Source organism: Ambystoma mexicanum, chromosome 3p, assembly GCF_040938575.1.
Source record: "Ambystoma mexicanum isolate Mex_15411 chromosome 3p, UKY_AmexF1_1, whole genome shotgun sequence".
Classification (NCBI taxonomy): Eukaryota; Metazoa; Chordata; class Amphibia; order Caudata; family Ambystomatidae; genus Ambystoma; species Ambystoma mexicanum.
In genome coordinates this window covers 711,004,669-711,027,934 of record NC_090925.1, presented here as the reverse complement: position 1 = coordinate 711,027,934, position 23,266 = coordinate 711,004,669, and the positions used below count along the sequence as shown (strand labels likewise).

General features: G+C 45.4%; 1 protein-coding gene across 4 annotated transcripts in view; it reads right to left on the bottom strand.

Annotated features, from left to right (window-relative positions):
* Positions 1–23,266, bottom strand: part of RMND5B (required for meiotic nuclear division 5 homolog B) — a 363,293-nt gene that overhangs the window by 106,498 nt on the left and 233,529 nt on the right. The window lies entirely within an intron of this gene.

Here is a 23,266-nt window from a genome sequence, read left to right as displayed (position 1 = left end):
GTCCAACAAATTGCATTATTGTAGAATTATTGTATCCTGCCACAGCCAGCTTCCCCATCAATTCGAGTGTTGATCCGCCAGATCTGTGCTAGCGATTGTTGGTGCAGCCTACTGCCTATGTTATTATCATAGTCCCACCGCCTATGCCATCGCCCTTGTAGCCTGATCCCTCGCATGCTATCAATATGATAGACATGACAGACTGTAATATGAACAATTTGTGAATTTAGACTGCCTACCTACCAGAAGAGCATGGGTCGGCCAGGCCTGTGTTAATGCTCGTCACTACTACCCACTGCAGCCCACCACCTAGGTTACTACTACAGCCTCACTGCTTATAATTACTTTAGCCACCGAAGACCTGCACCTCACATGTTATTGACCATATCTCTGCATACCGCTGCATCACTATGTACGTGACAGGCATATATACAGTCCTACTTGGGGCCATCTAGATCTGTTTTCAATGAATAGCACCACAAGTCTATTCCCGCCAGCTGCACCTCATACAGCTATGATAGGCCATTTACCAACATTCATGGATATCCCATCGACACCAGTGTCACCTAGTAACGTCAGTCCTGCATGACCACTAGCTGCCAATGCTCACAATAAGGATCCACCCATAACTTATAAACCATGTAGCTCCTCCACCAGAAACCTTAGACTCTGCTCCAGGTTACCCAAACTATTCGAACCTTTCGCCAGGTCAACAATCAACACAAATATCAAGAAGCTATGCCCACAATTTAAACCTACCAACTCTATCTTAAACACTACCCAGTCTCCTCATCTGCCAACTAAGAATTGCCAGCGGAACAAACCTCTCATTGCGCCCCTCAAGAATGTAACAAATAACCAGAAACCCCTTAAACCACTACCAGGGAATAATGCCCCACACCTCAAAGGTGCCCAAATAAACACACGTTCCGTAGTGGCACACGCCATGGAAATATCCGACCTTTTACAAGTAGAATAATTCCTCTTCCTCGCCATCACTGAGTCTTGGCTCCATGATGCAGCCGGTCCCTCCCTCATGCTAGCAGTCCCAGAGGACTACACAATACTCAGAGCAGACGGAATTGAGGCACAGGGTGGAGGCATAGCTATAATAGCCAAAACCAACCTAGCCATGAGCCTAGCCCCATCACCAGATGTCAAATCTTGCGAATCCCTGGTCGCTAAACTACCGATCTCTGGCTCCCAAACGCTTACTATTAACTTACTATACAGACCCCCCGCCCCATGGAGTCATTTGAAGAGGACCCAACTACCATCCTTTCTGACAACCTAAAGAATACCTCACAAATCCTGCTGCTAGGTGACCTCAGCCTAGGGTTTAAAGACCCTAAAGACCTGCAAGCAACACTAATAGCCGGCACTCCCGACGAATTAGGCTTCAGTCAAAGAGTGACTCTTCCCACCCACAACAAAGGAAGAACTCTTGATTGGGTGGCAGACTACAACTGTAGTGCCTCCATCACGGCCATCACCCTACTGCCATGAACAGACCACCACCTGCTAGCTTTCTCGCTAGAAGCCATTACACCAACCACTAACAAAAACGGCCACCTCCATTCCCACTAGGAATAAAAAGAATAAAAAAAGCATTACGGCTGATAAACTTGTACCTCTAATACTACCAACTCTGAACTCCCTACCAGAGTCCACCGATCCTTAAATCCTAGTAGACAAATACAACAAAATAATGTCCGAAGCCCTAGACTCCATTTCCCCGCTTAAGCTAAGAAATAGCAAATCAAAATGCACCTGAATACTTGGTACTCTCCATACCTCAAATCACAGACTAGAAAAAAGAAAAAGCGAAGCTATATGGAGACAGCAACCTTCGGACTATAAAAGGTCCAACCTTAGCAACATACTTTCCCACTATAAGAAAGAAATTCTCCTAGCCAAACAAGACTCTTACAACAAAAGAATCCTGCAAGACAACTCAAGCATAAAATAACTTTTCTTAATACTCAAAGAACTCGAAACTCTGATCCCCGTGCCAGACAACTGCGTGAAGGACAAAGACTGGTGCACCAGCATTCAAAAAGCCCTGTATAACAAAGTAGCATCCCTCCAGGATAAGATCGCCAATAAAAAAGAAAACCTTCACAACTTAACCCTACAACCCAGCACGCCCACGCCCACACTCAAACCCATACATCGCTTCAGCTTCTCCAAAGTATTGATCCTAGAGGTTGAAAAAGTCATCCTCACTCTCAAACCATCTAACTGCCAGGAGACCCATGCCCTGCCCACATTATTAAAGACACTGCCAGAGATCTATCACCCTTCATCTCAAAGCTAATCAACGCATCCTTTTCCACCAGTACCATCCCAAGCAACCTCAAGGAGTACTGGGTACTTCCACTCCTCAAAAAACACTCCGTAGACCCCTCTATACCCACCAATTATAGACCCATCACCACAGTGCCCGGCCTGCTCAAAATTTTAGACAGGATAGCATACCTCTAAATACAACAGTATCTAGAACAAAACCATCTCTTAGGAGTCCGTTAGTCTGGCTTTAGGCCCCAACACAGGACCAAAACAGCGCAGATAGACCTTAAGGCCCAAATCGACGCACTCCGTGACAACGGAAAAAACGCACTGTTGCTTTTACTCAACCTTTCGGTTGATTTGGTAGACCATGTAATCACCTGGATTCGGCTGCGCACTTCTCACAAGCAGCAATAGGCTGGATACAATCCTTCCTGAATAACAGGACCATAGGTGTCTTTTCACCTTCAGCATCTGCCGACCCCATCCCCTTTACCTGCGGGGTGCCTCAAGGCTCATGCGTCTCCCCTACCATGTACACCTATACAAACTATGCAGATGATACCCAGATCCTCATACCGTTGACAGGAGATTATGATAAGGATTTGGCCTTGGTGAATAGAGTGTACCTCATCATCCAGGCATGGATGGTCACCCACGGTCTATGCCTCAATGATGACAAAACGAAGCTCATAATCCTCTGCACCACCTTCAACCTTAATAAACTCGGCCATAAATACACCAGCTTTAACATTGATGGCAACACCATTAAAGTTGCCAAATCTTAGACTCCACTTTATCCTTCACCACACAGGTCAATTCCATGGCCTCCGCCACTGCTTACACCTGTAAGCTAATTAGAGCAGCCCTTCCTCTCCACGCACAGTTGCATCACACTGGCCAGAGCGCTAATTCTATTGAAACTGGACTATTGCAACGCCCTATACCTGGGAGCCAATAATTACACTACCAATAAAATCCAGATTCTCCAAAACAATGCCCTTAGAGCGGCATTGGGTATAGCAAAAAAAGATCATATTTCAGAGACAAGGAGAACGAATAACTGGCTCAGCACCAAGGACAAAATCCTTCTAAAAACGGCCTCACTTACACATAAGTGCCTAAACAATGCCGCCCCAAGCTATCTGATAGAAGAGACAATCATCTAACCGTCCAACAAGAATGGCCAACTCCAATACCCTGACGGTACCCAGGTTTAAACTCTCTAAAACTGGGAGGATGTAGCTTCCCAGTTAAAGCTGCTCAACCGTGGAATTCCCTACCCCCTGCCTTAAGGGCAGACCAAACTTACCCTGACTTCAGACACAACATCATTAACTGGATCAAAGAAAATGATTGCTAAAAATGTAGTGCCCCGCCAGCTCCACTTACTTCCGACTCTGTATATAATGTATATAATGTAGTTTCCTCACCACTTACTGCCCGATAGCTCATTCCGACCTCCCTTGGACATTTCTCCCAAGGTCTGCCGCCATATTCGGCTACTTGTGCCTCTGTCTGTATATAATATCTAAATCTACTCTTTGCTTTGACCTTCCTGACTTTTCTGGAATTGTTTTCTCTATCCTCATTGTATTTACTTGTACAGCACTGTAACCTAAGCTGAAAATATTCTTGTTTCTTTCTGTGCCCGATACCCTTGGGTCCTGTGCGCATTATAAATAATCAAACAAACAAATGCTTTGAACATTAATTTGCGTTTCACCATGTCTGTCAATAACTAATCTATACCATTTTTGGACCTTTTAGTTAAGACCAAGGATGGTACTATTGTGGTGGACGTCCATCGCAAAGCAACGGATAGGAAAACGATCCTGCGTTTCGACAGTTTCCGTCCTCAGTCTCTACGTGTCAGCATTCTGTACGGCCAATTCTTGAGAGTCAGACGGAATTGTACCAACAAGGAAGACTTTTCCACTCAAGCTGACATAATACAGAGTAGATTTCTCTGTAGAGGGTACCCCCCCCACATGTACTTAGGCAATCCCGTAAGAGGGCTAGGAACCAACAACGAGAAATATTACTAGCCAAAAACACCAAAGAGAATTTGTCAAAATCATGCATCGTGTGCGCTATGACTTTCAGCACATATCATCATGCTATTAAAAAGCAATTTGCAAACATTGGCCCTTACTGCAACTAAGCAACCCCACTCTTGAATATCCTATCCATGCCTTTAAAAAAGTCAAAAATATTAAGAGTTGGTTGTCTGGAGCAGATAGAGAAAAAGTAAATAAAGGCCCTAAAACCATCTCAGGCTTTTGGGGATGTAAACCGGTCTGTGGTCACTTTCCGTGCGGCTACTGTTGCCAATGTGAATTTACCTCGGCATGTAGCTCTGTAACTATAAACAACAAAATATGGACCCTTAAGACCACACAACTTGTAATTCCAAGAACGTGATCTATGTCATCATCTGCCCTTGCTCCAAGTCATATAAAGTTAAAACCTCTAGGCCAGTCAAACATAGGATAACAGAGCACAAGTCCAAGATCAGAACTACAAGTATGTCATCCCCGTTAGTTACACACTTCATTGAACACAGTCACAGTTGTGACGTTCTGAGATGGTGGACTCTTGAACTAGTGAAGGGTACGGATTCCCATTCGACCACCAGCAGACTATCCCAACGCGAGCAATGGTGGATGTATAATACAGAGAGCTACCACACCGGGCTTAACCACAAGAAGAGTGGCTGGCCTGTGTCTAATGGCACATTGGTGTACATTCAAGGATGGCCCCTTCACTAGCTAGGCCTTACATTCGAGTGGTGATCTACATTTGTTTTATGTTGCCGAGGGCTTTAGTTACCTTCAGTGTTACTATTCATCTAGTCCATTTCAGTTGAAAAACTTTGAAAAATATTGGATGCTCTTTTGCTAAGGCAACACCCAGCATTTGTTGTATTAGCAATCATTGGCCAAAGTCCTTAACTATGAAAGCTTTCTTTATTTTCCTTTGGCAGTGTACCAATTAAGTCTTTCTCATTACAAACAAATCTTTTCATTTTTCTTTGTCTCCCTTTTTTTCATTTGTTTGTTTTATTTATTTATATAACGCGCCAGACCCAGAGGTAAAAGGGCGCTTTGGGACACGGTTACATAGTACATTATATACAATTTACAGCTATACATTTACACAGTTTGCAGGTAAAAAGCACAATTAAGGTATAGGCAGTATCGTCAGACATAGGAGAGTGAAGATGGTAAATGCTAGTTTTTGTTCAATAACCATCTAATAACCCGTTTCCTAAAAGACTGAAAGGACTCAAGAGTTTTGATGCTAAGTGGTAAGGTGTTCCAGAGTTGGGAGGCAAGGACCGTGAAGCTGGATCCTCCAGCTCTTTTTAAGGTGAATCTGGGCACTGTTAGGCATAAGGAATTAGAGGTTCTAATAATTCTGGTAGCAGATTTCAAGGTGAATTTGTTGGTGAGATAAGGTGGGGCTAGATGGTTTAAGGCTTTGTATGTGAGACAGATGGTTATTAGGTCGATTTTTTGTTGTATAGAGAGCCATTTGCACGATTTTCTGGTGGTAGGGATGTGCTCTCGCCTGGGGATGTTTAATGCTGCTCGTAGCGTGTTATTTTGGAGTACCTGTAGTTTATTAATGATGGATTGGTTTGTGCCTAGGTATAGACTGTTACAGTAGTCCAGTTCTGACTGTAAAAGAGCCCTGGCCAGCATAAGGCAGGTATTAGAGGACAAGAACGGTCTTCAGGCCCTGATCATTTTACCAGTGTAGGTAGTGGCTGAGGCAGTCATGTTAATTTGTTTGGAAAGGTTAGTGTTGGCATCAAGATAAAAGCCAAGGGTTTTCACACTTAACAATGGGAATAGTGTTACCATCGATGATGATGCTATTGTAATTGGGGCTGAGTTTCAACAGGTTATTGGGTAACCGACAAGGAGAAGTTCAGTTTTCTCATCATTCAGGCAGAGGCTGTGTATGGCCATCCATGCCTGAATGATGGAGAAGATTTAATTAATTCAGATGACGTCAGCATTGTAGTTACCGGAGAGGGTAAGGAGTATCTGGGTGTCATCTGCATAATTGGTATAGGTGACACCCAGATGGTCCAGTTTGTCAAAGAGTGGCTTTGTCAATATATTGTACAAAGTGGGCGAAACACAAGAGCCTTGTGGAACACTGCAAGTGATAGGGATAGGGTCTGCTGCCGCTAATGGTGAGAAAACCCTCATGGTTCTATTAGCCAAGAAGGATTGTATCCACATGACAGCAGAGGAGGAGAAGTGAGCTGCGGAAGATAGGTGGTTGCAGAGGGTTTTGTGATCGACCAAGTTGAAGGCCGCTGAGAGGTCTAAAAGGAGTAGGATGGCGGCGTTACCTTTATCTTTGATTTCATCAATCTGACTTTTGAGGTCAACAAGGGCAGTTTCTGTTCCGTGTTGAGGTCTAAAGCCAGATTGACGTATTCCTAACAGTTGGTTTGTCTCTAGGTAGTCCTGAATTTGCAGGTAGGCAACTCTGTCAAGGATTTATAGCAAGAATGGGACCGTGGTGATGGGTCTGTAATTAGTGGGTATGGCCGGGTCTAATGATTATTTTTTTTAGAAGTGGGAGAACCCATGATTGTTTCAGGTTGCTGGGGACTGAATTAGTGGAGAAAGACAGGTTTATTAGTTTAGTGATGAAAGTGGATAGATCTCTGGCTGCGTCTTTTATAATCTGGGCAGGGCAGCTGTCCCCTTTGCAGTTGAATGGTTTTAGAGAGGCTATAATTTTTTGTACTTTCGGTATAGTTACCTTTTTGAATGTGAAGCCTAAGTTAGTGTCAGTGGGCGGTGGTGTGCTTGGCTGGTAGACGTGCTACTGGTAAGTTGTTGTCGTTTATCCTCTATTTTGGTTTGGAGCCCTGTTGATTTTGTTGGCAAGGGCATTCTGGATACTAGTGCACCAGGGTTTGTCTTTCGTGCAAGTACCTGTGGGTGGATTAGGATTTTCTAATTCCTTTAGTATCTTAAATAGTTCTTTGGTGCAGGATCCTGCCTGATTTATCCTAACGTTGTAGGCTTCTTTCTTGGTGCGAAGTATCCCCTTTTTATACAAGGAGCAGATATTCGTAAGATTAGTTTTGTTTTCAGCAGATGGTGCAGTTTTCCATAGTATTTCTAGCTTAGCTTTCTTTTTTCTCAATATTTTGAGTTCGATGGTGTACCAGGAGTTCAAATGAGCTCCAGGTTTTCCTTTGCACAGTTTCAATGGGGCAATGGTATCAATGGCATTGGCCATGGAGTCGTAGGTGTTGACCAATAGGTTAAGGTCGGCAGTGGCGGGAAGTGCATTGAGAGTGGGGAGGACCAAAGGTATTAGGGCTTCAGCAGTGATGTTACCCTTGTTCCAGTAGGGCACTTTTTAGGGTCTAGGTTATTGAAATTGATATCTAATGGGATGAGGTGGTGGTCAGTCCATGCGAGAGGTTGGGGGGCTTTGCAAGTAATATTGCAGTTGAGAGTCGCTACCCAATCGATGATTCTACCTTTCTGATGAGTAGGTAGAGAGCTAAGTTGTATGAAGCCATGCTCAGCTAGAGCGTTAGCTAAGGAGGAGGCCGGAGAGTCATTGGGGTCATTGTACCCAAGTTTAAAATCTCTGAGGATGATAATTTGTGCTGATGGCTTAGAGTTCTCGGCTCGGCTATTAGAGAGGTGATGTCTTCCTCAAAGGCTCCAGGATGACCTGGGGGGTCTATATATTAAGTGAATGGAGATCGTGCTCTTGGGAGAGGTTTGCAACTTGATTGTAAGATGCTCACATGATTTTAGTAGAGAGGAAGTGACTGATCTGAAGTCTAAGGATGATTTAAAGATGATAGCTACACCTCCTCCCCGATCATTGGGTCCGTCGGCTCTGAGGATCGAGTATTTTTTCAGGAATAGCTAAGGTTAAGTAAGGTCCTGATGCCTCATGTAGCCAAGTTTCCGTTATGGCGAGGAAGTCAAGATCATTAGTTAGGATGATGGCAGCGATTTCTGTAGGATGGGCAATAAGGGACCTGACATTTAGTAGAGCTCCTTTTAGGGGGGAATGATTTGGGCTTGTTGGAGGTGGTGTCCTTATTATTAGTCTTAGTGTGGGGTTTTGCAAAAAGCTTACTAGTCGTAAAGGGGAGTCTGGTGCCTAGTCTACTGTTACGAGCTGTGAGGTTAGGGTTGACTGAGGGCGTTTCCTGGAGGCTTGGTTGTGGGGGGCTTAGTACTGGGTTTGGTGTGGTTGGGCTTAATACTAAGATTGGCGCCCCCCTGTCAAACATGGAACACCTGGTCTAAGGTGACACAAAGTTCTATGAAAGATAGTTTTGGCTAGGGTGTCAACTGGGCGGTCACTGTCTTTGGTGGTGTGGTTTTGGTGGTAGCTAGGTGGGAAGGGTGACATGGTGGGCAGGAAGGGTGTGGGGCAGGGTATGGGGCGGGAGGGAAGGTCTCAGGCATCCAAGTTTGGCTAGGCCATTACTGAAAGCTATGTAGTTATTAACGCTGCAAGGTACACTATCTTGCATGACACAGAAGGAGAACAGGATGAGTGTGAACCAGGTGAGCATGGTCTTGGCTGCGATGTGGTCTAGGTTGTAGGGCTAAGATAGGCAGATTCGACTTAGGCTAGGTGCACACAAATAGGCAGATACAACTTTGGCTAGGTGCACACAAATAGGCAGATTCAACTTTGGCTAGGTGCACACAAATAGGCAGATTCAACTTTAGCTAGAGGCTCACAGATAGGCAGTTTCAACATTGACTAGGTGCACACAAATAGGCAGTTTCAACATTGACTAGGTGCTCACAAATAGGCAGATGCAACATTGGCTAGGTGCTCACAAATAGGCAGATGCAACATTGGCTAGGTGCTCACAAATAGGCAGATCCAACATTGGCTAAGGATTATACAGATGGGGATGTATACCTACTAAGGTTGCTATTAGAGTCACTGTATCCAGGATGCAAGAGTCAGGATACCCCCATGGGAGGGAATCATAAGGCATGAATGTAGGCTCACTGCAGCAGAATTCTAAAATACTATAGAAATGGCGTAAGAATAGGGCGCACAGTGGATGGGTACCAAAGGAGCAGTCATACATAAGGACCTGGTGGGTCAGGGGACAATTAAAATGTGCAAAATCAAGTATAGCACTGGCCTAGAGTGCAGGTCTAGATCGTACCTTAAATGCAGGTGGCGTATTTAAATGAAGCGCAACAAATTGTTTCCCTATATACAGCATATGCACAATGTTAATGCGTAGAAGTTGCGTCCATGGGCGGTTTTGGAAGTATGTATGTTTAGGGTTTCGTTTTTATTATTCGTTGCGGTTTACGACATGCTTTAGATCGATCTTTGCCATCTTTCCCTGTGGCTCATTGATATGGAAGCATGTAATTTAAATTGATTCATATTTTTTTCTTCTTTGTTCATGCTCCTCCTAATTACCTGACCATCCGTTTGTTTGACTCCTTGGTTCACTGTCCTTATGGGTCCACATCAGCGTTAAATGCGGGGACAGTGTTCCTGCCTTTCATTAAAGGCATAGTGTAAAATGTTCCATTATACTGCAATGAGCATTTTATGAACGTTTTGCCTTGCGGCATTCGATGGTGTGGCAGGACTAAAAACGCGTACGACGCCGTTATGAACCGCCGCCGCGTTCCCCGTCTCCAAGCATCTCCGATCTGGCAACACTGGAGATTACCATGGAGACGTGGCTTTTCCGCTGCCCGTTTTCCGGGTAGTCACGTGACACAACGTCTACGTGCACAGTGACGCCTCCTTTCCTCTTCAAATACGAGTGCCAAAGAAGTAAACGCTGCTTCTAATTAGCGTTACTACTGCAATTCCTTTGATCCAGAATCACTTCTTTAACTCTGAACGTCTTTTGACCACTCTACTGGATTACCCTTCGATTTGACGTACCATCCTGGCTTGCTGCATCCTTGCAGCAGCTTTTTCGGCGGCTGCTTGCCGTCACTCCTCGCTGCCTTCGTTCCTTCAGGCAAACCATTCTGCCGGCGTGCCGCTCCTTGTAGCGGTTTCCTCAACAGCGTTTCCGCCTACCTGCTGAGAACTCACGCTGCCTTCATTTCATAAGGTAAGCCTTCTTGCTGGCCCTCTTCCCTTCACCTGACCACCACTCAGCCTACAACATTCCACGTTTAAGCAGTTGCTGTTTAGGGGGATACATGAACACATGAACAGTGCTTCTTGACCATCTCCTATCATTCTGGACCCATTGTGTGGACATCTGCGTTTGGAACTTTTCCAGCACCTGTGCACATTCTGAACGCTCTCCTGTAGTGCACCATCCCGGATCTAGTTTGCGACCCTCGTGCCGTTCGGGATAGTTTTCCTTTACTAACCTTCCTGTTTGTTATTTTTTCCTCCCGTTGGTTAGTACTTTCGCTACCCGAAAAAACACCTATTGGGTAAGCCTTTAGTCATTTAGTTTGTTTTCTTGATAAGCATTAGACTACCATTCTTACCTGTCTCTCCTTATTTTCAGTCTTCCTGTTTTCCGACTACCCATCCTATATTGCCTTAGAGTCCTATCAAACCTTTACCAGGTATTGTTTGTTGGTTTGCTCTTGAATTCACACAGTTGTCTCCAAGTCAGTGACATAATTTTGTGCTTTGTTTCTTACAGCCTGGGTTTGGCGGTGTGGTTCTCCCCGCTCTTTTGGTTAATTGATTCCTCTGATTGTTGTGTTATTCAGCAGAGGGGTACATTGCCTTAAAGAGGTCCTCGCGTTGAGGAGGTCTGGTTCTGGATTGTACCTTTGTACACTCCAGCTTAGACTGAAAACATTCCGGAGCTGCTCCCTCTTCGGTTATCCCAAGGTCGAGCAACGCCCCGACCAGTTCAGCAACTGGTGAGTAACAGACGCTTTCATCAGCACACTTGCCACTTCAGTGTATTTGAACGTCAACCGACCATAGCTGCTTTCCTTAAGTTTGTTTACTGATGGACGCGTGCATGCTGGTTAAAGACCGAACCGCAGTAAGCTTTTTTCCATAGATAAATCCTTATGTTTTAGTTCAAACAGCTTGCGATCCTTACGATGGCGAGACATTTTACTATTTGAGTCTGCATTACTATCTCAAGGCTTTCCAGCTGCTAATTAGATTGTCTCTCGATACGGCCGCCGGCACTTGCTCCATGCTCCCTTTCAAACTGTTTGACAAGAGAGCTGGTCTCCGCCCGCTTCCAGTAATCTTAACATCTTTGCAGGCAAAGCCTGAATGATTAGAAGGCTTTGTGTTCCATCTGCAGCCCCGTTTCTGGGACGTTGTTCTCGATTTAAGACTGATTAATATTGTAATGCAAAGCACTTTTTGACATTTCAAGTTTTCTTGCAGTCTTATTCCACGGAAAACTATTTGTCCGACGAATGCAGACTCTGAAGTGGATTCCCAATCTATTTTACATGCATGCTTCTAATCAACTAAGATTTGGGTCAACCGACACGTCCCGTACATCGTAGACGGGCGAGTGCCGGCTTCCTTATTTTTATTTAAACAGCATTAGCCATGCACCACTTGGCACACCAGCCTGTCTCCTCGTTTTTTGCAACTACGGACTGTTCTACCGAATTTGTCTCCATAGACTCATTTGTGTGTGTGTATTTACTGTTGGTTAGAGCCTGACATTCAAAGAAATCATATGCAGTGCTGCCATATTTAGGTAGAGAACACAGCATATGCCATTCTCTACATGCCTTACCGAATTTTGTTTTGAATATTCTGAGAGGTTAGCTTTTCAGAGCTTTTTTACTGTGTCGTTTGTATCCATTTTTTATTTTATTTTAGAACACGTGTTCATCATCTCAATGTGAAGTGGGCAAATGAACAACAACAACAACCACAACATTAGCATTGGGATGACTGATATTAACCTCCATTGTGTTCATGGAGACACTCCGTAGGATTTATTAATTTAATAAGAATTTTAACAAAAACATTTTTTCTTCTGTTGAGTGCCTTGTCCTGAGGAAGGCATGTATCAGTCACCATTGACTAGATCCACTTAACCATCGAAACTACTGATAATGAGTTCTATCGGGTGAACACTTTGGTTCAATTGCCTTAGTGTTCACTGAAGTTGTAGTTGACTTAATGCACCTCATTTTGTCATGTACTCAATTTTTTGCTTCTAACGTTATTTCATTGCGTTATGAACTGCTGTATTTTTGTGATTTTTGCTTTATCTACTTAACTTGATACAATTTTCAGTGGTTTTTTTTTTGGCATTTTTTGTTTAATGTATTTTAATATTAACTGAAATTTCGATTATGTGCATGTTATCTTTAGTGCATCACAGCCTCTTCCCACTTGATTCCCTTCACTTGGAGAGAGTTCTGTCTGTTGGGCATTTGCCTTTCTGCTATTGACTGTATATTCGACCCATACTATGAATACACAGCATTTCATCAAAAAACGTGGTTATTTCTAAATTTCTGTGAAAGCCCGATATGAAATATGGCTAGAATTTTCAGATCAACATTTTTAATTGTTTCAATGTTAATAAAATTGATTACATAATTGATCATACGTTTTGGTTTAGGCTCTGATTCTGCTCTCTTCTCAGCAATTGATTGTAAATCTGTTCCATATCATTATATTATAATATCAGTGGTTCCCCGCGTGAGACACCTTTTCTGTGCTTTTTGTGCCAAAAAAGTTCTCCCTTGAGAATGTTGTCCTCGCAGGCCCACCACAGAAGATCCTGTGCGACTCTGCAGAACATGAAGTAGGTCCGACGTCTTTCCTGAGAAATGGGACCATTGAGTTCTTAGAGGCCATTGAAGGGATCTCATTCTCAGGCGGGCCTCCGACACCAGAAAAATGCAGGATGCCATAAGGCCGAGCAACCTCAAAAATAATTGAAGGCTGGGAGACACTGGGCACTTTGAAATTTGGTGACCATCTGTAGAATGTCTTGAGCCCTCACCTTGGATGGCAAGCTCTTTCCCAAGGACAGATCCAGAACAGCTCTGATGAATTGGCGTTTCTGAGAAGGTGTCATATGGGACTTCTTGTAATTGAGGGAGAAGCCCCGTCTGTGAAGTGCGTGGCAGATGACGTCGAGATAATCTAGGACTTGTTTGGCAGAACGCGCCCTGATCAGCCAATCGTCCAGGTAGGGGTAGACACTGAATCCCCCTCTCCTGAGACTTTCTGCCACTACCGCCATCAGTTTGGTGAAAACCCTCGGGCGGAGGTCAGCCGAATGGCAGAACTTGAAATTGATAATGAGAACCACCAACTGCGAACCTTAGGTATTTTTTGTGCTCAAGATGGATTGGCACATGAAAATAAGCATCCTGAAGGTCCAATGACACCATCCAATCCTGGAGTTAGAGGGACTGAAGGATCTGTGGAAGTGTGACCATCTTGAACTGGTCCTTCCTGTGGAACTTGTTCAAGTATCTCAAGTCCAAGATGGGTCTCAGTCCTCCGTCCTTCTTGGGTATTAGAAAATAAGGGGAATACCAACCCTTGTTTCTCTCCGCTACAGGCACTGGTTCTATCGTGCCTTTCTGTAGCAGGGTTAAATTCTCCTGCACAAGGAGCAGATCTGGAATCCTCAAAGAGTGGTTCCCCGGTGGATTGTTCAGAGGTCTCTGTATAAAAGGAAGGCAGTAACCATGGGCTACGTTTCCAAGGCCCAAGCATCCGAAGTAATGTCTTGCCACTCTTCTAGATGCTGAGACAATCTGCCCCCCACTGGTGAACTGTGACTCGAGACCTCAGAGAGGTTTTGAGGCGGCTGATGCAGTGGCCGATGGTAAAGAAGCCCCTGCTTGAGCTGGCTTTGCACCCCTTCCTCGTCCACCACAAGGAAATCCTCTTTGGTCCCTTTGACTGGCCATTCCTCAAGCCCTTCCAACTGAGGAGTAGTAGCAAAAAGATCAACCCCTCCCAGGTTGTCCACTTGGTCGAAAGGCTGAGGTTGCCCAATAGTGGCACCTAAAGATTCTCAAGACTCTCCAGCCTCGTTGCCAAAAAGGTGAAACCCGTCAAAGGGCATGTTGAGAAGTCTGGATTGCAAATCCGGTGCAAAACCTGACTTCCGCAACCACACAAACCTGCGCATAACAGTGTTGGTAGCCATGACTCTGATACTATCAGCAGAATCCAAACCTGACTGGAGAGACTCGCACATGGTTTCTTTGCTGTCTCCAACTATGGCTAAGAACACGTCTCTCTCATCCCCTTATGTAATGTGCTCTGCCGCCATGAAAATGCAGTCCCATAGAGTGAACGTAAACTTTGCGAGGTCACATGTGGATTTGGCAGATTTGAGTGCCATACTCCCTGCGGAGAATACCTTCCTTGCCCATCCATCTACTTTTCTGTCATCCCTATCTGGAGGGATGGTAGGGCAAGCTGCTTGCTTAGATGTTGCAGTAGCTGCCTGCACCACCAAACTCTCTAGAGTGGGATGTTTCGAAAGGTAGTCGTGGTCTCTACTGGATGGGCGGTACTTCTTGGTCAAGTTTTTATTTACAGCCGGATTGGTCTCCAGTTTTTCCCAAGTCGTCGCCACCCTTTTCTGCAAGGCAATGTGAAATTGTAACATGGGATCGATTTAAGACCCTTATCTAAGATGTCTGTTAGATCATCTTGTTCGAATGGCAATGGAGGTCTACTCCAACCCATGTAGTACACTAATTAATTGTCTGTAGGATGCATCTGTATAATGCTTCCTAGCCTCTGGCCTCTGAAACTCCAACTCAGGTGAGGTATCCACCCCACTTGCAGTCTGTAGGTTGTCAGAGGTCTCTCAACCTTGACACCTCGGCAATAAAACTCGGGTACAATTGGCGTATCAAACTGGAAGCCAAATGGAGCCTCTTCATCTGACTGCTCATTCTCTTCATGAATGGAAAAAGGAGACTTAAAATGGTCTTTCCTGGGTAATGGTACATAGGTTTTCTCAGGAATGAGGGATTTTGTAAATAATGGGTTCAACACTGGAAGAGTCGTGTAAACTTTTTTCATTGGCGCCGTAGATTTTACTGCGGCGCTCAGCGTCTATGGCGCAGCTGGCGTCGATGGCGAAGGCGCCACTGAAGGCATCAACGACCTCGATTTATGCTTCCCGATCGACTGATCCTTCGATGAGACTTCATTGGATTGAGGCCTTAAGGGCTATTGATGCGGATCGTGCCTTCGTCCCGGGCTCGAGGGCGTGCAGGATTTAGGTAAAGCCCTTTCCTTCCTGGCTTCTTTCGAAGGCGCAGTAGGAGCATGGCTTGGAGGCATTTGTTTTTCAAATATTTTGAGCATCACTGCTCTGAAGGCCTCCCACTCAGCCAGAGTGGACTTTTTAATTGGGCAAGAAACCCTCTCGGGGAAGCGGAAGTCGACGAAGGCGACCTACGGTGCCTTCTCTTTGACTTCTTCGAGGACGAAGAAGAGTGGTGGGAGCCACTCCTCGATCTCGGCCGCCTTCCTCTGAGGCGAGTTGACTCTTGACTCGTAGGTTGAAGGTTTCTTGGTCAGGGTAGGAGATTTAGGGATTCGACCTACCTTCAACTTACATTCCTTCAAGGCCTTTCCAGTCATAGACTGGCACTTGGAGCAGTCCGAAGTGTTATGGTCTGCCATAGGCACCACAAACAGATTCGATGGGGATCGATCAAAGACATTTTCGGCCCACAATCCAGACACATTTTGAACTCGGTCTTCGGGGTTGTCAGTGTCTATGAAGAAGCCATTTTGATTTCTCGAAATAACGAAGTCATCACAAAAGTTAAGAAGCACGCCGTATTTCTCGAACCTAAAGCAGTCACAGAAAAATGTAACTGAAGCCAACGGGTGCTGCGTGTGCTATATATGCCTTCGATGACAACATCCTCGAGACTGAGGCGCTCGAGGGACATAAGAGTAGACGCCATCGACACACAGCATCCTCTGCCGAAAAATAAATTCCGAAGCAGCTGAAGCTGGATATCATATCAAATATGAGGAATACGTGGGAGGACACAATCCATTGGAATGACTATGTTATTTAAGGTAGGCAGACCCTAATTGTACTAACTTATAGTGTTATTCTGTTTCAGGAATACTTTAACTATACCAACACTGTTACGAGTATACCTGCCCACTTGCATAAACTATTCTATTTCAGAATGGATACCCTAAAACTACTACCCAACAAGTAAGCACTTTGCACAATTTTGTAAAGGAGAGGTACATCAAATGGAATGTTATTACAATTTGAAGATGACTTAGTTGAATCAGTTGATTTGAATCAGGTTTCATGTTTAACAAAAAGACTTCTGTATTCTGTCCTTTCATTAATGCTTTAATCCCACAAATATATTTTTTTACAGAAATGCCACGAAAAAGAGCAGTATTTAACCCCACCCGAATCAAAACAAAACATTGAAAGCTGAAACATGATCAATATTCTGAAGAAGGTAGATCAAGGCCATGAGGTTGATAGAATTCAATATGCTTTCAGATAGAATAATGAAAGTGCTCAAGAACCTGAAGCAAAATTTACTAATCAAAGAATGTGTGCAGCTAAAAAACAAAGCAATGAAATTGCTGAAGAAAGTGAAGTGAGACTCACCGATCAGAGATTTAAAAATCTGAGAATTGAAATCCCGGCAAAGCCGGGTAGTTAAAATAGTTGGTCATAAAGCTCACTTATTCAGTTCCAGGAATAATAAAGACCAACTCAATTACTTTCTAGAAGAGTGGAACACAATTCAAAGGTAATTAAATTACGTCTTCTACTTTTCAGAGGGGCAGCACGTACCTCAAAGGTAAGTAAGAACTTAGTGACACTAACTTATGTTGTTTCAGCAATCAAAGTTATACACCAACGCCTTTACAAGTACTTTGAGGGCAACACCTTTTCTTTTTGAAAAAGTACATCTAGTACAAACATTTTTTGGCAACAACAAGACTAATAAAATATCCAGTGTGGAGGGCCTGATATAACAGTGTTTGGAGTTTTTTCTTTGTACTTTGCAACGCGAGTCTAAATACTTAAGAGTCCTTCCCTATTTTAAGGCATCAGTGATGTAAGAGGGAGAAGGGGGACACTAATGGTCTAGTGGCCAACAGTAGGCAGGTTAAGATAGGGCTCAGAGGTAGGAAAAGTCAGAGTTCCAGAGGATTTCTCGTCAAACAAGTACAGACTTTAGAGTTAGTAGAAAGTGTTCAGGGACTTCGTAGAAGGCTCCCTAGATGTGTTCCAGCGTTAGGCCTGGGCAACCAGTATGGTTGAACTCCCAAACACATGAATCTCCCACTCAGCTACACAGGATCGATAAGACTTTAGGTAGGTAAGGTACTACCCAAGCCTACACAGTAACTCAGCAATGAAGAAGAGCTTGCAGACGACACCTTCACGATGCAGCAGCACAGGACGCGGTCTTTGGATTATTGGTCGTGGTGATGAAAGAAAAGACACTGGATGGGAACTTGCAGCAGCAGTCGACAGAAAAGGCTCCCAAAAAAGGATTATTCAGTGCGTCTTGCGGCTCTGTGGATTTGGAGCCCTTTTCAAGGTACCAGATGGACATTGTCGCCAGTCGGATTCTCCATGCTATTTCGGTCCTGCACTCTGGTGAGAGAACTTCAAGGAAACAAATCATGTATCTGGAGGTCCAGCGGAGTCCACCAATGTTTCAGTGAGAATTGGACTTTGGAAGACGATGCACAGCACATTGGCTTAAGGTCCCAAGGTATTGGTGGTTTGCATCCCAGGAAGGTCACAGCACATCGTGGGATGGCTCGTTTTGCAGGTCGTTAGGACAGTTCATCTAAAGTCCAACTAAGGGTTTAGTAATATAATTTAACTGAGAACGTACAAGACTACACTCTTAGTAGAAGGCTGTACCACCCAAGTATATGATAGCATAGATAGAGCAGCCAAGCTTATCTTAGGAGGGGGAGAGAGGGCTTTACGAAGGTACAAGTTACTTACCTAGAACTATTGTTCTCCAGCATGGCATGGATTCACATGCTCATGAATATTCCCCATCAGGCTGGCAATCCTTGGTAAAAGAAAAACAGTTTCACTTACAAACTGTATTTCTCCTTTAAATCAATCACTGTCCTCTGGGTGAAACTGCCCCCATCCAATGACCGTCCTCTCCCTAAGCCCCTCCTCTGGATTTGGTAAGCATGTAAAGTGCCAGTATGACCAAAAGTGCCGCAGAGGGGTCAGAAAGAGGGTTCGCCATGCGCATCCATGACAGACTCATGCAGGAGAACAATAGTTACAGGTAAGTAACTTGTTGCTTCTCCAGCACGGGGTCTGCCATGGATTCACATGCTCATGAATAACGAATACATAGCAGTAAAACATTACACAACCACGGGAGGTCGCAAGGCTCAACAGAAGCAATCAACTCTTACTTCTGGAACAGACTTCACCTAAAGCGAACAGGTTGTGTAGCACTGCCTGGCCGACTCTGGACTCCTCCCTGGAATCCCCGTCAACGCAGAATCTCGTGAAGGTGTGCATGGACCTCCACATAGTCGCCCTGCAGATGTCCAGCAAGGGCACACCAGACAAAACGCTGTCGTCGCAGCGATCCCTCCGGTGGAGTGGAATTCCGGACGGCCGGGTAGTGGTCGGTTCGCCCACCGATGACAGTGCATGATGCAACCAGAGAGCCACCTTGAGATGCAAGCCTTGGACAAGGCCTTCCCATGGTTCACAGGACCAAAGTTCACGAACAGCTGAGAGGGCGAAAGCCCTTTGTGCGCGTCACGTAGAACTTCAGGGCACGAGCAACGTCCAGCGAGTGCAAGGCCCTTTCAGCCGGTGACAAAGGCTTTGGGGAAAAAAAAAAACAGGTAACACCAAAGGCTTGTTGAGGTGGAATTCTGACGGTACCATCAGCATAAAAGAGGGGTGAGTCCACAGCACCACCCTCGATTTGCGGGAAGTCAGGTATGGCTATTTGCAGGATAGGGCCTGTACCTCCTGGCAGGGGCGATTGCCACAAGGAAAGCCATTTTCCACGAAAGGAACTTGAGAGGGGCTCTATGCCTAGGCTCGAATGAGGCCCCCATGATCCTTGTCAGCACCACGTTGAATTCCCATGCCGGGGCAGGCGCCTTCACCGACGGGTAAGATCGAAAAAGTCCTTTGAGGAACTCCTTGACAAGTCTATGAGAGCAAAGTGACGATCTTCCTGGAGACCTGGTGTTGCAGGAGATAGCCATCAGATTAACCTTGATAGAAGCGTGTGCCAGACCGGCCTTTGCCAAGGAGAGCAGGTATGGGAGAACCTGCGGGCCGTGACCCTCAACGGGGTAATCTTCTGAGACTGGCACCATGTAACAAAGTGCTTCCACTTGTGACCGCAGCACTTCAAATTTGACAACGCCCTAGCCTTGGCGAGGATCTCTCTGCAGTCCGCAGGCAACTCATATCCACCAAACTCTAGGGCTGCAGGAGCCAAGCCTTCAGGTTCAACAACTCTGGGTCGTGATGCAGGATAGCAACTCCTTCTCTGGTGAGCAGATCCGGAACTACCGGCAGCTTGACCGGGTGTGAGGCAACGATCGCTCTGGTGGAGTGGAATCCCGGACGGCCGGGCAGCGGTCGGTTCGCTCACCGATGACAGTGCATGATGCCGCCAGAGAGCCACCTTGAGATGCAAGCCTTGGACAAGGCCTTCCCATGGTTCACAGGACCAAAGTTCACGAACAGCTGAGACGGCCTTCTAGAATTAATGGCTGGTGGCAGTGGTTTACTTTTAACTATCATTGGGAGTTTTTACCGCGGGCTGCGTTCGCAGCCACAGTAAGGCACCCATGGGTGCCCATTTCGTCAAAATGGCACTGGTCTTTTTTTGCCATTTCTTGTTGTAAAGGTCCTTCTTGAGATTTACTCTGCGCGCCAAACCAGGTTTGGTCCCTTTGTTCGTTTTGTCTTTGGCGGGATTCTCGAGTGAAGCGCGCCACTGGCTCCAGTATGTCTGGCAGGGGCAGGAAGTGAGGGAGGTGCACTCTTAGGTGATTGGCCGACTGGCTGTCCGGCAAGGACAGCCACCCTGCTGGGTGACTGACAGTTAGGCTGGAATGAATGGGAGAAACCTGCATAAAAGGCGAAGCTTTTAGGCTTGGAAGGTAGAGTCGACCACTGGACGAAGGAATCCGAAGAAGAACTTGAAGACGCCAGCTGCAAGTCTCGGACCGTTGGTTTGCCCGGTGAAGCCCTGCTGCTGTGCTGAAACTCCAATTTCGTTTCGACTAGAGAAGCCCTGCAAGGACAACTTCTCCCCTTGAGTTGGTGGGACCAATCAACTCCAAAGTAAGCCACCTGGACATCCTCTCGGAGCTGGTTGAAATTGCACTGCAGTTGTTGCTGGAACCGAATAGCCAGGGAGAGGAACACCAGATCGTATGCATTGCTTTTAAGTTGGCCAAGAGCTCCAGGAAGATCCTCCGGACTCCCAGGAAGTAGGACTGACCGAGCCTGAGCCACTTCAACAGAGTGCTGGACCCCAGATGCAAGGAAAGCCCATCTCGACAGCCAACAGTCTGCAGTGTTGCTATTTGCTTAGATGCGAGGAGCTGAAACCAAAAGTGCCTCTGAATAGAAGTTGGTCCTTTTCTGTCGCTGATCGTCCTGTTGCAGTGCGGGAGTCCTCCAGACGTCCTCCCTCTTGTCCCCACGACTGAGGCCCAGGAAATCTGGATCTGCAGAGCCGCCAGGAACAGATGCCAGCCAAAGCCATTTCTTCTAACCAAAGGTACTGTACAGTCTAAGAGAACTTACCTCTTGTTGTAACCATACTTGTTATCTGCTGAGACCGGTCTTGGTTGCTCTGTAGAGTTGCTAACAGCTTCTTTACTTCACAAGCCTAATCAGCTTGTGACCCTGCTTGGATTTCTTCTTTTCTACAAAGACTTCCAAAACATTGTGCAAGAATTTTACTTACCTGCAAGAAGTGCTTCAGCTCACCTAGACTTTTGCCCAATTGACTTTGGCCTAGCCTGGCTCCCTGAGTGACTCTTCTTCCCTCTGACATTGTGTTTGGTCTTCCTCCCAGGAAGGGGTTAACTACTTTTGGTAACCCCCAATGCAAAGTTACTTACCTGCTTCAGAATATTTGTGTGATCTCTTGTTCTGTTCTAATAACCCTTTTTCTTTGACCTACTCCTAAGTTTAACTCTAAATGCAAACAGTGGTATATTATTGTCCACAACACGAGGGTGTAGGAAGTGGATGTGTGCCATCCAAAAAGGGTACTTGCTGATCTAGAAATATTAAGTGTGTGTATTCTGGAGTGTATTTGTGTGTTACTATTATATTGCCCCCCTTCTGAAGAAGGCTTACCCTGACTGTTAAATAAATTAATAATTGTTTAACCAAGAAACCTTGTGTGTTAGAGTTTATTTGAATACTTGTCACTGTGAATCTCCCCTACAGCTCACATTGACCCCTCTTGAGATAAGCCTGGCTGCTCAACATGCTACCGACCTGTATAGTACAGACTTATACCAAAGGTTGGGTTCCTATTGCCAGGAGGTCAGGTTTGTTGTAGTGCACCCAAAGGGTACTGCATACAATCTTGCCTAACACCAGTGGTCGACTGTCTTCAATCCAAGAACCCTCGCCTTTTCAGCAGTTTTGTCCCATTCATGCAGAGCCTAGCTGTCGCTCAAACAGCAGGGTGACAGCCAGCCAATCGAGACTGGGTGCATTCAGGTTACCCTGGAGACAAAGGACAGGGGAGTTCCGGGCACCTCCCACACTTCCTACCCTTGCATACACGGGAGCCAGAGGCAGGTTTCAGTACTGAAGCCCGCCAAAGGCAAAATGAACAAAGGGGTCAAGCCCGTTTTGGCACACAGAGTGGAACCTAAGAAAAACCTCAAAAACAAGAAATGGCATAAAAAAAGAAGACCGGGCCATTTTGACACAATGGTCACCCATGGGTGCTATACTGCAGCTGAGGATTCAGCCTGCAGTAGAAAAGCACAATGGTAGGAAAATGTAACCACTGCCACCAGCCATTTAAAGTAGCAAGGGCAACACAAAAATATTTACATGAGTAAGTAGGAAAAGGGGCTACTAAGTAACCCCCAGCACTCCACATAAGGCAAGTAAAGTCAATTTCACTTTACTATATTTGGGAACAGTAGCTCACACAAGAAAAGGTACGTAAACCTCAAGAGAGATCTAAAGGATTTCTCTGTGACACTACACTGAAGATGCTGTGTGTCACCAAACAAAAAGTAGATTCCTATGGAGTTTGCCAGACTCCAAAAAACTAAGAAAACACAATCCAAATCAGATCAAAATACATGACAGAGTGAGAAAAAGGGCTCACTCACTCCAGGGTTAAAATTCAAAAGTCCTAAAGTCCAGCAAAAGAGCTGGGGCTCTTTAAGGTAGAAGGAAATTAACACAGAAGAGAGAATTCTCCCTAACAGTATTCATTTAGCAAAGTCACACCAGACACTCTGTAGGGAGGAAAAGAACAAGTTACTTTCTTACCTGGTAACGTTCTTTCGATGGGATGTTCCGACGACGTATTCCATATCTATGGACAGGTAATCACCACAGCTGTGCTGCTTCGGAAAATTTTCTGCGTCTGACGTCGATATGCTGTCCCTCAAGGGCCTCCGTCGAGCCGACGTCACCGGATGTTATAAGTAGGACGCACAACGCCCATAGACTAAGTTGTAGGTTTTTCCCCAGAACATGTGGCACCAATCTTCTGCCAGTATGAGCACAGAAAGCTGCAATCGCATAAGAAATTCTGTAGCGGGGCAGGCTGGGAGGGAACGATATGGAATACGTCGTCGGAACATCCCATCGAAAGAACGTTACCAGGTAAGAAAGTAACTTGTTCTTCGAGGGGATTGGTTCCTCCGACGTATTCCATATCTATGACAGACTCCCAAAGCAGTACCAACTTAGGGAGGAGGGAAAAGAATTTAGAAATTTAGAATGCCCAATTAA